The following is a 15,115-nucleotide window of genomic DNA, read 5'->3' on the forward strand; positions in this document are numbered from 1 at the left end:
TTCATCTTTTACAATTGCTTTACCAGTCACATTTGTGATCAGTCACTCATGTAGAATGGGTAATAATTATTTTGATTTTTTTTTTAAATCTAAACATACTCTGCCACTACCAAATAATTTCAAGTATGGAAAGTATCCTCCATACCTAGGAAAGAATTGCATACTACCTAGTTTGGTACTGTTAAACAGCTAGCACGTAGGGAAGGGCTTTCCGAGACCAGATATCTGTTTATTCTAATAGGTAATAGATATCATGAGCCAGTAGTTTGCAGCTGAAGCTAGATAAATTTACACTAGACTTCATATCGGGTTTTCCATCCATTTGTCAGGCATCCATTAAATGAGTCCATAGTTCAGCAGGAGCTTTTCCCCTTCTTCCCATAACTTCTCAGAGAGTCTAGGATTTGTTAAATATCACTTCTTAGTCAATTCCTTTTAACACCATAGTTGCAATTTACTTGATCCAGTCACTACATAAAGACAGAAAATCTAGTGTCGAAACAAAAGGTGTAGAAAGGAGCTAATGTTACTGTTAAACTGCACTGTCAATGATTTCCAACTCTGGCCCGTAAGAAGGCTGTTGAGTTGCTATGTTTCCCTTTATCAATGCAGAATTATTTCAGTCTCTAAGAAGTGTGTGAATATTCACTTCCTTCTCCTCAGATCAAAGAAGCTGCAAAGTTCACAAGAATTAAGAACTAGCCTCCCATCACACCAGACCTCTTTGGTCGCATGCTTTAGGATCTGAATCTTTTTTTATACTCATTTGATATTTAAACAATCAAATTCATCACTTGAGGCTAGTAATGCAGCCAGGGTAGTAACTCGACCAGTCCTGACTTTATAAGTGACTATGTGACAGGCTGTATCTCCTCAAGGATCACCTTGCAGAACCCTAAACAGACAACAAGGTTGAGCCTGTAAGCAAGTCCATCTGGATAATTTTGAAGGAAAGACACGAGGAGAAAATTGTGTCACATTCACAGGTTGAGTTTCATATCTCCCCCTGGTTGAGGGCTACTCCCAAGGTTGTCCTCTCTTTCAGTCACTCTGGAGGTTGATTTTTTTTTAAAGAATTAAATCAATTTTATTGACGACGATGGAAAAACTCAATGAGGATTGAGGAGAGCCTGGCAACAAATGTTTCTAACCTGTTGCTTGCCCTTCCCAAGCCCCAGTCTGCTCATAGGTGAAATTAACTGAATTTTATTTCTGCACAAAGGTACCTAAGACAAGACCACTTCTACAACAGCCATTCAGGGCCATACTCCAAAACTTCCCCAGAGATGTTTGTGTCCTTACTTACTAATGTTAATTGGAATTAACATTTGCGTTAAGGTAATGTCTGAAGGCCTTATCTAAGCGTCTTTGATCTGTGCAGCAAGACAGGCATGTTTGGGGGTCCTACACATGCTCACATACATTCCGGCAATGGAGCTAGGAAGGGGACATTGGACCCCTGAGTCACAGGCTTGAGGTCTCCCATGCCACAGAGGACAGGATGGTCATTCCGTATGTCCCGCTAAAACCTTTGCTGGGATGTCAGGGGCTGAGGGGTGGGGAGAGTGTTGTGTTGTCTCTGCAAAAAACAACCTGACATGATGTGCTGCTATCTGTCTTGCAGAAATCTCATTTGACCTTGGGCTATGAGCCACAGACTAACCCTCCTGTTCAAACCTGACCCAGCTTTTTCCACAGCCTGAGCAGAAGGAAATGTGAAACATAACACTGGCAGCTCTGGTTCCTGATGTGTGTCACCCTTCCCCCTTCAGCAATTCCCCCCATCCTTTCCGGAGCCAGGGTGGGAGAGGAGCCCTCCGTCCTCCCCGACACCTGCACAGGTTGTGGCTCTCAGAGCCTCTGGGCACGCAGGGCGAGCCAGAGAGCAGCTCAGCGCAGAGGAGGGGGAATCATGTTTAAGGACTTTTTTTTAATAAAAATGTGCTGGTTTCAGGTGTCCTCAGGGTGTTTTTGGATAGCAAGGAGAGAATCATTCTCCCCGCTTCCCAAGACAGTGACATAACAGCCACAAATTGGAGCTGAGCAAGCTGCTAATCTTTATTTCTCTGTTTTCCATGCTGCTGGGCTTGTCCAGGCAAACAGGCAATAGTCTGCATCAGACCTGGTTGGGGAAGGGTTTCCTGTCTCACCCTCCTGCCTTCTGCCATTTCTGTGGGTCTCCTATGCCCGAAATTGGGTGGCACTCCAAGATTTTTAGTCATATTCTTGCTGCTCTTTTTTCTTTCCTTCCTTTCTTCATCTTCAGACCTGCTGAATTCAGGGAGAGGTAAAAGGATTAAACACAGGGAAAACTTAACCCTTGATTGAAAAAGAGGGAGGGAAATGAGAACGGGCCCTGGTTCTGAGCTGTAACTGAGGTACACAAAAAGTGTTGGTACCTTTTTACACCTCTCAACTCACAGAGGCCAAGCGATTTTCTGATGGGCTTTCTAATGGAGTGACAGCAAAAGTGCTTGAACTTGCATCCTGCTGACAGCTCTTCTCAAGACATGCACGAGTCCTGCTAACTGGAGAAAAGTGCCCAACAGGCTAGTACAACCCAGGGCTGTAGCCATAAAGGGAGTTCGGGACCAAAAACTGCTCTCCCTAAACTCATATAATATCTCTTCTGCATGGTTGAACAGTCTTCTCACAGATATGGCTGGATTTGGCCCTGCTTACCCTGCTAACCCCAGCTATGCCTACATGCTCCCAAGGTATTTTTGAACTGGAGCTTGCCTGGGGCACTGCAATGCCGTGAATAACTTTCCTGCTAAACACAAGAGCGGATGGAGAAATGGAAGAGGCAGGTGGGTTTTGGCCAGAGCAACACAAAGAAGGAAGGATGAAGAATCAGGGTTGACTAGGGGATGGGGGAGGGAATAGAAACTGAAGAAAAAGCAGTTAGAAAGAAAAAGAAGTTAGAAAGAAAAAGAAGTTAGGCTAGGGGCATTGGAGGAAAGCCAATAAATCAGGTCAGGCGGCAGTCAAGAAGAAGGTGATATGGAGGCAACTACATGGCTTTGTATCCTTACAAGAAGATTAGGTCAGCTGAGCATCACAGCAGAACTCTTCCAAGGGCCAATAGATAACTCGAAAGAAAAATTAATTTAATAGATAAGAGCTGATTCCATGAAGAATTCTCACAGGGAACATTTCAGTAGTATACAGTGTTGTTTTGATCAGCTTCTGCATGCTGCCCATGCACAGAATCATGCCACCAAGCTTTTCAGGATCAGAGATCTGCAAAACTCCCAAGGAGAAAGACTTGAAGCAGTGTGCAGAGCTGGAGATGTGGAAGTGATGGAGGGGGCAGGGAAATGCAGCAAACCTGTCAAGCTGAGTTTTGCACAGGCATCTTCAATGTTTCTACCTAAGCAAGGGTCTATTGAGGTGCAAAGCAGCTGAAATGTGAGAACACACATGCCTCTACAGATGATACTGCACCTGGCACTAAAGCAAATATCTTCTAGCAAGATGCATGCTGTGATCTAATACTCAAGATCAATGCCCAGCTGCTCATAGTGATCTAGGAAAGCAGTCAGCAGCATTAAAAAAAAAAGTTAAAATATAAGTGTTCTGTTGTACTTTCAGTTCTTCAAGATCTCTAAAACAAGGATAGCTTTGGAGTAGGAGCAGTGTTTCTGCTGGAAGGGACCTTTCCCAGCTCATCTTCACGCTCATTTTCTGCATCCCATGTGTTTCACTAACAGATATTGACAGTATCACCAATAATTGATGGTCCCAAGGCATCAGCATCTGATAAGCTATTTACAGACACAAAAAGTAGAAGAATCTCCAAAGTTCTTTGCAGTGCATTTGTGGTACTGGGTTAAAAATAAACAGAGAGAAATGTAAATTCAGGGAAAAAGTATGCATCTAGATAGGCAGAACAGGCATGTGAATGAAGAGTACCAGTAAGGAAAGAGAATTATTGATATGCCTCTACCTAGGGACAAAAAGGAATACAAAGTTTTCAGAAATGGATATACATCATTGGGCAGTTTCCACCCAGTGTGGCTGCCAAAATACCTCATCTCAGGGCTTTAATATATCAAAAGTACTGGATAACACAGGCTGCTGATAGGAATGGGTAGTGTAGCTAGGAGTTGACAAAGATGGCACCATCATCTTTGGGATCTTGGGATGACATCCAAGAGTGCTGTGGGAGCTGGCGGATGTCATAGCTAAGTTGCTCTCCATCATCTTTGAAAGGTCCTGGAGAACGGGGGAGGTGCCGGAGGACTGGAAGAAGGTCAATGTCACACCAGTCTTCAAAAAAGGCAAGAAGGAGGACCCAGGCAACTACAGGCCAGTCAGCCTCATCTCCATCCCTGGAAAAGTGATGAAACATCTCATCCTGGCTGTTGTCTCTAAGCATGTGGAGGACAAGAAGGTGCTCAAGAGTAGTCACCATGGATTCACCAAGGGGAAATCATGCTTGACTAACCTGAAAGCCTTCTATGATGGAATGACTGGATGGATAGACGAGGGATGAGTGGTGGATGTCGTCTATCTCGACTTCACCAAGGCTTTTGACACCGTCCCTCACAACATCCTCCTGGGCAAGCTCCGGAAGTGTGGGATAGATGAGTGCACAGTGAGGTGGATTAGGAACTGGCTGGACGGCACAGCTCAGAGGGTGGTGATCAGCAGCGCAGAGTCTAGTTGGAGGCCTGTAGCTAGTGGTGTCCCCCAGGGGTCAGTCCTCGGTCCAGTCCTGTTCAATTTATTCATCAATGACCTGGATGAAGGCACGGAGTGCTCCCTCAGCAAGTTTGCTGATGATACCAAACTGGGAGGAGTAGCCAATACCCCAGAGGGCTGCACTGCCATCCAGAGGGACCTGGACAGACTGGACAACTGGGCGGTGAAAAACCTCATGCAATTCAACAAGGCCAAGTGCAAGGTCCTGCACCTGGGGAGGAATAACCCCAGACACCAGTACAGGCTGGGGACTGACCTTATGGAGAGCAGCTCTGCAGAGAAAGACCTGGGTGTCACAGACAAGTTGGGTGGATGACAAGTTGAACGTGACGCAGCAGTGTGCCCTCGTGGCCAAGAAGGCCAATGGGATCCCGGGGTGCGTTAAGAAGAGTGTCTCCAGCGGGTCGAGGGAGGTGATCCTGCCCCTCTGCTGAGCCCTGGTGAGGCCACATCTGGAGTATTGTGTCCAGTTCTGGGCTCCACAGTACAAGAGAGATGTGGAGCTGCTGGACAGAGTCCAGCGCAGGGCTGTGAGGATGATCAAGGCCTAGAACATCTTCCCTGTGAGGAGAGACTGAGAGAGCTGGGCCTGTTCAGCCTGGAGAAGAGAAGGCTGAGAGGGGATCTAATCAATGTCCATAAGTACCTCAAGGGAGGCAGTGAGGAGGATGGGGCCGGCCTCTTTTCAGTGGTGGCCACTGACAGAACTAGAGGAAACAGCCAGAAACTGAAGCATCAAAAGTTCCCCAGGAACTTAAGAAAAAATTCTTAACAGTGAGGGTAACAGAGCACTGGAGCAGGTTGCCAAGAGAGGTTTTGGAGTCTCTGGAGATCTTCAAAACCCTCTTGGATGCAGTCCTGTGCCACATGCTGTAGGTGACCCTGCGTGTGCAGGGGGGTTGGACTGGATGATCTCCAGAGGTCCCTTCCAACCCTTCCAACCCATCCAACCCATGATTCTATGATCCAACACTGTCAGATCAGGTTTCTAATCAAAAATCTGGGACAACATAGGTATAGGGAAGTAAGAGAGTAGTGCTAAGTCCGGAAAATGCTGCAAATATATCATATGCTTTACCTTTCAATTTGTCTTGGCAGAAAGTTTTCACAAAGCCTTTGATGCAATTGCAAAAGCAAGATGTTAGCAAACACATTCCAGATTGCGGAGGCTATTGTTCTAGGCCATTAGTTTACAACTAACATAATCTTGGAAAGAGCTGACTAATTCACAAAGTGTGGGGTTATTTTGCCCTAAAATTAGTCAATGTGTATTGTCTCTCTTGCGAGGTGCCTGTTTCTGTCTCTTGACTGCTCAAGCTTTCAGGTGCCTAAAACAAGGTTGGGAATCTGAGCTAGACTGAGATAGGGTGAAAACTAGAATGTGAAGCACACACCTATACCCAGGAATATATCTCAGTCCTGGGCAGGACATGATTTGTCATTTCAAGAACCAGAGCATAAAAGGAGGTTTTCCAGAAGTCAGTAAAGCTCTCTAGGTGAGTGTAGACAGAGCAGGCTCCAGGTACAGTGTCACCTCTTTTGCCCCTGCTTCACAGCATGCATGCTGCCAGTGAAGAAGCCTACAGCCTCAAGCAATAGTTCAGCATCTGGGATGATGCTCGGAGCACTAGCGACAACATGGGAAGGACACGTAACTCCCACTTTACTGCTGTCACTGGAGGAGACGTTTGATTTGCACAATTGTTTAGATGCAGTTGTGAATTAGAGGGAAAAAAAATGCTTGGGTGGGAATTGCCAGAGACATATCCAGTGCTAATTATATCCTTGACACAAAACAGGAAAATGATTTATTCACTGGTGCTGTTTAATGATTTCTTGGACTGAACCGCTTCATCTCCGAAAGTGATGGGACACTGACCAGCCATGATGCTACCTAAGGAGGCAATCTGGCTTAGCAGACAGCAATCTGTCAGGATTTGTCCTGCGTTTTTCGTATCTAAGATGTGATTTGGATACGCCTCTGGAACAGGCTGCCCAGAGAGGTTGTGGAGTCTCCTTCTCTGGAGATCTTCAAACCTGCTTGGACGCAGTCCTGTGCCACGTGCTCTAGGTGACCCTGCGTGTGCAGCGGGGTTGGACTAGATTTCCTCTAGAGGTCCCTTCCAACCTTAGGCATTCTATGATTCTATGATTTGCAAGCTCCCTGAGATACTTGTTACTCTCTTGGTTATTGAGGGAGTTTGCTGGAGCTCTCAGCTACCCAGGAAAGAGCAGCTACAACAATACATCTGTTGTTGCAGCAAACCCAGAACATCTTCAAATGATCCAGGAGTCCTGCTTGGCCCCAGTGGTCCAGCATTTCTCCATCCAGCAAGATGGGGGATTTTCAGCATGGCTGCACAAATAAGCAAGCATCCTACTTGCCTCATTTGCCAGAAGCTCTTTCCCATGACATTTTAATCCCCACTGCGACAGGAACAGGCAGCACAAGGAGGTTTCATTGCACCCACTCAGAGTTTGCACAACCCCTCCACCCTATGTACTCTCAATAGCACAGAGAAAACAAATACTTCAGATTACAATTAGTTCAGATAACAGGACAGAGAAATGGATGATCCCAGGAAAATGGCTGCCTTGCTAAGGGCTTAGCTTGACCATTGTGTGACCAGACTCTGCTGTCTAATACTTCCAAGGGAGAATGGTATATCATATTCAGATGAATATGAACATATTCATATAATTCATCCAATTCTCCACCAATGTTCCTTTCTTCTAGGAATATTTCCTCTCATAGCGAGATTAGAGGTTTGTCTTTAGTCTCTAGGTCTGGACCAGCAGGCCCACTGCTTTTTGGTGCCCAGAAAATGCTGACAGACAAAAAAGTATCCTATTAGGAAATGCTTAGGGCCACGTTTTGAGACAGATCCAGGCTACTCAAAGCTACACAAGGCCAAAGCCCGCCCCTCCTCATCATCTTTTCTTCATTTTCTTATCCAGTGAAGTGGTGGCATCACTGTCCCTAGCATTGTTCAATAAACATGTAGATGAGACAATTAGGGACATGATTTAGCAGGTAGAATGTTGAAGGCCTTGCAGTTGAGCTTGATGATCTTGAAGGTCTTTTCCAAAAATTATGATCCTATGATTCTTTTCTGCCCCTTGCTGCTGAGCATCCAAGGAGAGTGTAGAAGCCTCTCCTGCTTTATAGCAGCTCATACCACATCCTGGAACAGACTGTCCAGAAGATCTCTGGGTCAGCACTCTCCATCTGCTGAGAACATTAAGTCAGTGCCACTGGCTCATTGAGTGCAGCTTTAGCTGGGGACAAATGGGGAATGCAGCAGAAGTGTCCCCATGGGGCCACAAGAAAGGCTAAAATGAGCATCTTCCCAAGAAGCCATATCTTACTTTTCTAGTAAGAAGCCTAAGAGACTTCTGTATGACAGCTGTGTGGTTCTCCATAAACTCCTAGGGATGGTGGTTACCCCTTTCCAGTAGCACTGTTTTGTGTGGGACATTGTTGGGGAAATCAAGCTGACCCAAGGCTTGCTGTGTGCTGGTGCTTATAACAGGCAAATATTCCTAGCACTAGGCTAGTGGCAGATCTGCTCCCCTTATTTTCTCCCACGAGAAAATGCCATCAACATTGTGAAGCTTGTCCACAGGGATATCACTTGCTTTATCCTTCCTGAGAAGCAGATTTTGCATGGACTGTACTACAGGTGGGAGCCATTCTGGTACACAGACAAGCTATGTCTGTGGCAGACCTCTAGAGACACCAGGGACTGCCATATGTGCTGGTTAAGGCAAGAGATTGGGTGGGGACCTTGGAGGGCCTTATGCCTTGCATAATTTACCCTTCCCAATGCATTGACATACTTCAACTCCTTCTGCGAAGCAGGACAGCTCTCTGAAGAGTTCTGGAGCTGACAACAGTGCTCCCTTTTAACAGGCCAGCATTGAAGAAAGAACTGAAGAGAGAGCTAATGGCTAAAGGAGGAGTGGGGCAACATGATCCATGTCTTACTAGTAATGGCCAATAACCAAATCCAAACCACAGTGCAAGGTAACTCTGCTGTAGTCCATGACTGGCAGCTCTGGGCCACACTGAGGCCTGGGTAGTTGCATACATTGGCTGTTGACTGTGTTGAGCCTTGGTCACAACAGCTGACCACACTTGCTGTATGGCTGAGCTTGGCACACGCATGTGACACAAGCCATGGACAAGACCTTCTGCGGTCACTGCTGAGCAACACTATGGGATGAGGTGCCCCCATGCCATGGTGGCCTGGCGCCAGACCAAGGTCTTGGGGGAGCTATTTGGGATCGCCTCATAAATCCCCTCTCAGCCAGTGGTCAGGACTATCAGAGCAAGCAGCTCCCATCTGGCCAAACTAAAGGGCAAGAAGAGGCCCTGGGCTGGTGACTGCAGTGAAAAGCAGATGCCAGCAGTGGCTCTGTGCATCATCCTTGCCTGCAGACTTGACCTGGCATTCCTCTATGGTCCATGGGCTTCCCTCAGACAAGCCCCCTTGTCTACCCAAGAAAATAGTCTGAGGAGCACAGGGCACCCATAGTCTTTCAAACTGTCCACATTTTGCACCAGTGAGAGCCATCCAGTTCCTCACTTCCACAAACAGTTCCCTCTGCGCAGCTGACAGAGGAGCACCAGCAGCATCAGGGCAGACCCAAGCAATGAGGCATATGAAGTCCTCAGGTCTGTTTTCCTGTCACAGAAATAAGCCTCTGAAATGGCTTTGATGGCATTCAACTCACTCATGTCACATCTCTCACATCTGTTGAACACAAACATGCCTGTCTGAGGATCCCTTACTATGGGTAAGTATGCAAGCATGAAAGTGGGTAAGTATAAAAGCAGGAATGCTCCCTGCTTGAGTATCCCATGCCATGGGATGGACAGAAATGGAATTTCTGGAGCAGAGTTTGGCTCCTACTAAAGTCATCTTACAGGGAGGCTGGCCACCAAGAGAACAGAAGAAATAATGCTGGTGGAAAAGTACAGTTATTCCATGCTATTCTCAGTGCTGTTCCTTGAAAAGCAGAAATGCGCATTTTGAAAAAAAACAACCGATGTTTATTGACTGACAAGAACACAAACAGAGTAAACACTAGTGCAAAACTGGACAACATGGCCAGCTACACAAATATGCCTGTTATGATCAAATGGAAATCAGTTATGGATTATATAAAATTAAGGCAAAGCTACAAACATGACAATAATGCAATTTAAAACCCACAGCACCATTTTCTTTCTAGAAAATATAAAAGAAAACATAAATAACATCCATACTTCCTGTCACAAAAGTTGTACATTTTGAGGTAGACAAATGTTTTGTTTCCCTTAAAGCACAGCCTTTTTCTTTGCTTTTTCAAGTGACTCCATTGTACTCTTTCAAATTGGCATTGTAGCCTTACATCCAATGTTTGAGGACATACAAATGGCCATGGCATGAGGTTTGTTACTTTATCCCATTCATTAGGATCTTCTGGTTTGCATGGCCCTTTCTATTGGTCTGATACAGCATTCCTGACCCCAGCATTGCACCACTCCTCCGTAACAGCAACAGTAGAGCAAAACATGGGTCTCTGGTTGAAGCTTCAAGAAATTACAGATTCTAATCATTTGTTGACATTCCCTACATACAAGTTTTCTTCTCAAGCCCCGGCAGTTCTTGTCTTGACACTGGTGAGACCTATCCACACCAGAACTTTGTAACACTCATTAACACCTTTCTAAATGTTCTTTCCCTCCCATAGTGTGTTGGACAAAGCACCACCATACTCAGCACCACAATGCAACAGGAGAGGCACTATAAACTGGAATAGCAAGTGCACAGTGAGAGAGTATCACTGAGAGTCCGCACAGTAGCCTGTGTTTTGTATAGCGAGGATCTCTGCCAGCTAGAAGTATTAGAGCTATCATTGGTTTTAGTTTACTGGGATCTAAGATAGAGAGAAAAGGATTCTTCCTTAATCAAAAGAATGTGCATCTCAGGCTTTTACTGTCAGTTGAAACACTGTGGCACATTTACACTTGGTGAAGAACTGTTTTATAACCAGGACACAGGCTTTCTCCTTTGCTGCCAAAAAAAAAAAAAAATCATGCAAAGACTTGTGTGCAATGCCCTTGAGTTTCCATTATTCCAGGCATTTCACTTAATTGTTGCACCCATAACCAAAGAGGTGGCACATCCCTCTGTATTTGTAATAGATCATAAGGTGAGCAACATAATTAAAAGTTCACATAGATCACATGGAGGCCGAGGTACTCACATCCCAGATCTCCAGGAGGTGGCAGAAGAGTTTTGCTCAAGACAATTTTGTTTGGGTTTGATTCTTGGGGAAAAAAAAAAAAAAAAAAAAAAAAAAAAAAAAAAAAAAACGGGACAGTAGGAGAAAAAAAAACCAGGACAGTAGAGTTCAAGCCTGGACTTACTGAATGCTGACCACGCCCAAGTTTTGCTTCCTGGTCACACTGAGACTCCCAGTGCTGATAATCGAAGTAAAGCATATTGCTAAATGTCAGTCCAATTTGCCTTATGTCTGGGCAATAACTGAATGAGGTCTTGGATAACTGAATGAGAAATGAGCAAAAACAATCTTTCTGCCTCAAACAAGCCATCCCTCCTTTATCTGTGTTATGATTAATACAGATTCGAGCATGCCAGAAGGAATGAAACCAACAGCACCTCAAACTCAACACATGCTTAAGTCCTTTTCCTGACCCTCACATGAAGCATTTTCAAGAGGTATTTTTTTATTTATTTTTCATCGGTTTTCACTGTCTTGGTTTTCAGGCTGAGAGAACCTGTCTATTCTGGCTAATGGCAGTTGAGCTGAAAGGCTTGGCCTTCAACCCTGGAAGAGAGCTGAAATTTCATTTGATCTTGCAGAGGAAAGCCAGGGGAGATTAGACTTTCTTATCCAGAGTTCTTGGCTTAACAGTTTAGTTAACAACCAAACTTTGCTTCAGTCAGTTTCCAAACCTCCATATTCCACCAAGCCCAAACTCATCCCAAGGATACTGCGGAAGGAATCTTCTTCTCCAACAACTTTCTCCATGGTCACCTTTCCTCAAACAGGTGCTGAACAATGAAATGCAAAGAGCTGCAGATGCAACAGTCCCTTTTGCTATTTCAGAAATCTTCCTAGGAAGTATATTTTTGTCCTGTATGTATTCAACACTTCCTCCATGCTGGCAGAACTTCCAGACACAACCTTATATTTCAATTTACTTAATGTACTTTTTTTTTTGCCTCTAATAATTAGGCAAAATGAGGTTCATATGAGGTCCCCAAGGGACCGGGCTAGCCCGACACTGAAGACAAAAGGCAGTTCCACCTCACAGTCCCTGGCAGCAAGACTGGACAAAACATAGTATTGTATAGACATAGACAGGCCAGTTACAACAGGTCATGGTTCAAACAGTAACACAGATCAGTGCTAAAAACCTCCACACCTGCACATATCACAGGAGCCAGTGCTTTCATGAGTGGCATGGGACTTGGTGACATCACCTCAAAAGTCTGAATGCCCAGATGATACACGCAAAAAAACAAACTCCTTTTCAAGTGCTTTTCAAGTATCTAATCTTGCCTTAAATGCATCTTCTATACCTGAAAGGCAACCAAAGGACCAATTCAGTCCAAAATAGCCACAGTGAATAGTCTTGATGTAGCTATCTAAATTTGGGTGTCTGGTATCTTTTTGAGGTACGCTTGCCACAAATCTGTCCTTCACTTCTTGCTGATGTCAGTGTTTTGGCTTCCCAAGACACAAATAACCAAAGTTGCAAGTTCTACTTGTCTGATCACATTCCTCTCTGCCTAAATAATCATCTTACCACCATTTTGGTCTTGTTTATGAGTCTGTTGTGCAAAACATCTAACACGCCTCTGAAATGCATTCACGTCCTGCTTGGAGCTTTGCAACATTTTGAGCCAGATAAAGGTGCTTACTAAAATAACATTTTTAGCTCTATGAAAGCCAGATTTGCTTTTGGGATGTGAGAATCAGCCTATACATTTGAAAAGTTCTTGACAGGAAAATAAAAGATTCTAGTAGCATGTATTTCTTTTCACTATCACTACAAAGTGAGACCCACTGGACCTTGTGGACTTCTCTCCCACTGCAGAAGATTTGATAACTGTCTTTTCTTGTGTGTTTTTCTTCTCTCCTTTTTACAAGAAGAGTACAGAACACTGAGTCTGAGCAAAACAAAAAGCTTCACTTCCCCATGCGAACACTCCGCAGGTAACTGGAGAGTACCCCAAGGGCCCTACAAACACCAGCCAGGCTCCTGTCCAGCTCATAGCCCAAAAGCCATCTCAGTCAAGCCCTAACTTCTGCTTCGTTACTGGAATACCTGGGTATGGGAGAAAGCAGATGTTCAGTTATGTGTGGAATGACTTGTAGATTCTCTCCAGCCAATCCAAGTAGGCTTTGCAGAGCAAGAGTGCATCATGACTTTTTAGACTTGCTCCCACCTATAGGAGCAGTTTGCTGCCTTACACTCACTAATGCCAGAGGAAAACATTGTGGTGCTCCACTGGATCTCACTGAGCACAGAACTCTTAGGAGAAGATCTAACACTGTTGGGACACATAAATATAAACAACCTGCTCTTTCAAGAAGTGAGACAGTATGCCCGCCACCACAGACAGATTAGGTGGGATTGGAAGGCACTTCTGGGGACCATCTGGTCCATCCACCCCACCCTGCTCAAGCAAGGTTAGCTAGAGCTTGTTGCTCAGGAGCTTGTCCAGTTGGGTTCTGAATATCTCCAAGGATAGAGACTCCACAACCTCTCTGGGTAATCCAGTCCAGTGTTCGGCCACCCTAACAGTAAATGCTTTCTTGTGTTCCAACGGAATTTCCTGTGGCAATAACCCCTCATTGATATCTATCTGTCAGCATATGACACTGACCCTAGTAACTTTGCTACATTAGAACCATGATTTTTCTTCTCCAAATAACTTTGTGGCAAAGTTGGAGACAAAACTTACTAAGTGAATAAAAAATGTTGTTCTGTCCCAAGCTTTTGCCTGCAGTGACAATATGCCTGTGTCTGATCTGCAAAATGCTTTAATCCCAAACAGTAGTCCTGGGCCTCCCTTAATTCATTTTATCAAAATGAACCCAAAGAGGGGATAAAAAAGAACAACCCCATCAAAAACACTTTCACCCAGCAAGGAGTACCCTAACTGCCCTCTGACTGGGGGATATGGGTATTCAGAAAGGATTGTACAGGCCTAGAAACTACGAGCCGGTAGAAGCCCCAGAAGGGCAGTTTTGACAAGGAGATAGAGGTGTTTCTATCACTTGCTTCCCAAAGAATGGGACCCAGCTGAGCTTCCCTTTTCACCCACCAAGTCCCATTCCCTGTTTAAATGAGAATGTTCACAGAATGGTTGAGGTCATAAGGGATCTCTAGAAATCATCTAGCCAAGCCCTCCTGCTCAAGCAGGTACCAAGAGATTTCCAAATACCCTCTCAGATGTTAGAAAACCTAGAAGGTCAGGCAGCCAGCTTGAGATCGATATTGCAGAGCAGAGTCATTCCTTTTATCCCTTCTCCTGTGATACCAGTTCTTAATAATTTTAATTCTTTTGGGTGCTTTTACATTGTGTTCAATGCTGAGGTGCGTGGGAAGATTTCAATTCTGAGAAGATTAAAAGCAACATGCAAATAATGGTATGCTCAATATTAATTTCTGGAACATTTAGGAAGTAAAAAAAAAAAGTAAGGCCAATTAAGACAATTTGCACTAAAATACCTGTCATCAACACTTTAATCCAGTTCAAGTCAACTTGAGCCAGAACACGGGATAAAAAGTACTAAGCCTTTCAGACTTGTAGATAGCCAAAGAGAAGGTGTTAGTGGTTTCTGAAAGCCAGTCAATGGCCAGTTCTGCTCTAAGCCAGTTCTCTGCCACCCTTTTCGAAGCAAACATCAAATGTAGTTGTGAAGAGCAAATGGACAACAAGATGAAGATAAAGAGAGTGCGAGAATATCACTACAAAGTGCTAAAAGGAGATGGAAATGTACATACAAGCTGCCTCACTTCAGGACAACCGCACAGAAGAGCTGGAGCACACGGACAAGATCTCACTGTATGGTGGCCAGGTGAGGGACTGCTCCGAAGACTGCTCTTTAAGACCTAGCCAAAGAACCAGAATAGGCTTTTTCTGCTGTGCTCAAGTTAACTACAAAAAAAATGGCTCAAAGTCAGGAGATCACAACTCTGCAGTAGGCTGTGCTCTTTCCCCCAGGTCCCCTTCTCTCATGACAGATGTCTGCATTGTCTAGAGGCACCCAACTTGCCAGCACAGAGACCGTCACTCACAACTTGCAAATCTTTTAGACAGCCCAGTTACTGCAGCCCCTAAATCCCTTTCAAAAACTTTTCCTAATGTTAGTTCTGGGC

Source organism: Tinamus guttatus, unplaced genomic scaffold, assembly GCF_059628265.1.
Source record: "Tinamus guttatus ecotype Peru unplaced genomic scaffold, ASM5962826v1 Tinamus_guttatus_pri_ptg000732l, whole genome shotgun sequence".
In the NCBI taxonomy this organism is placed as follows: Eukaryota; Metazoa; Chordata; class Aves; order Tinamiformes; family Tinamidae; genus Tinamus; species Tinamus guttatus.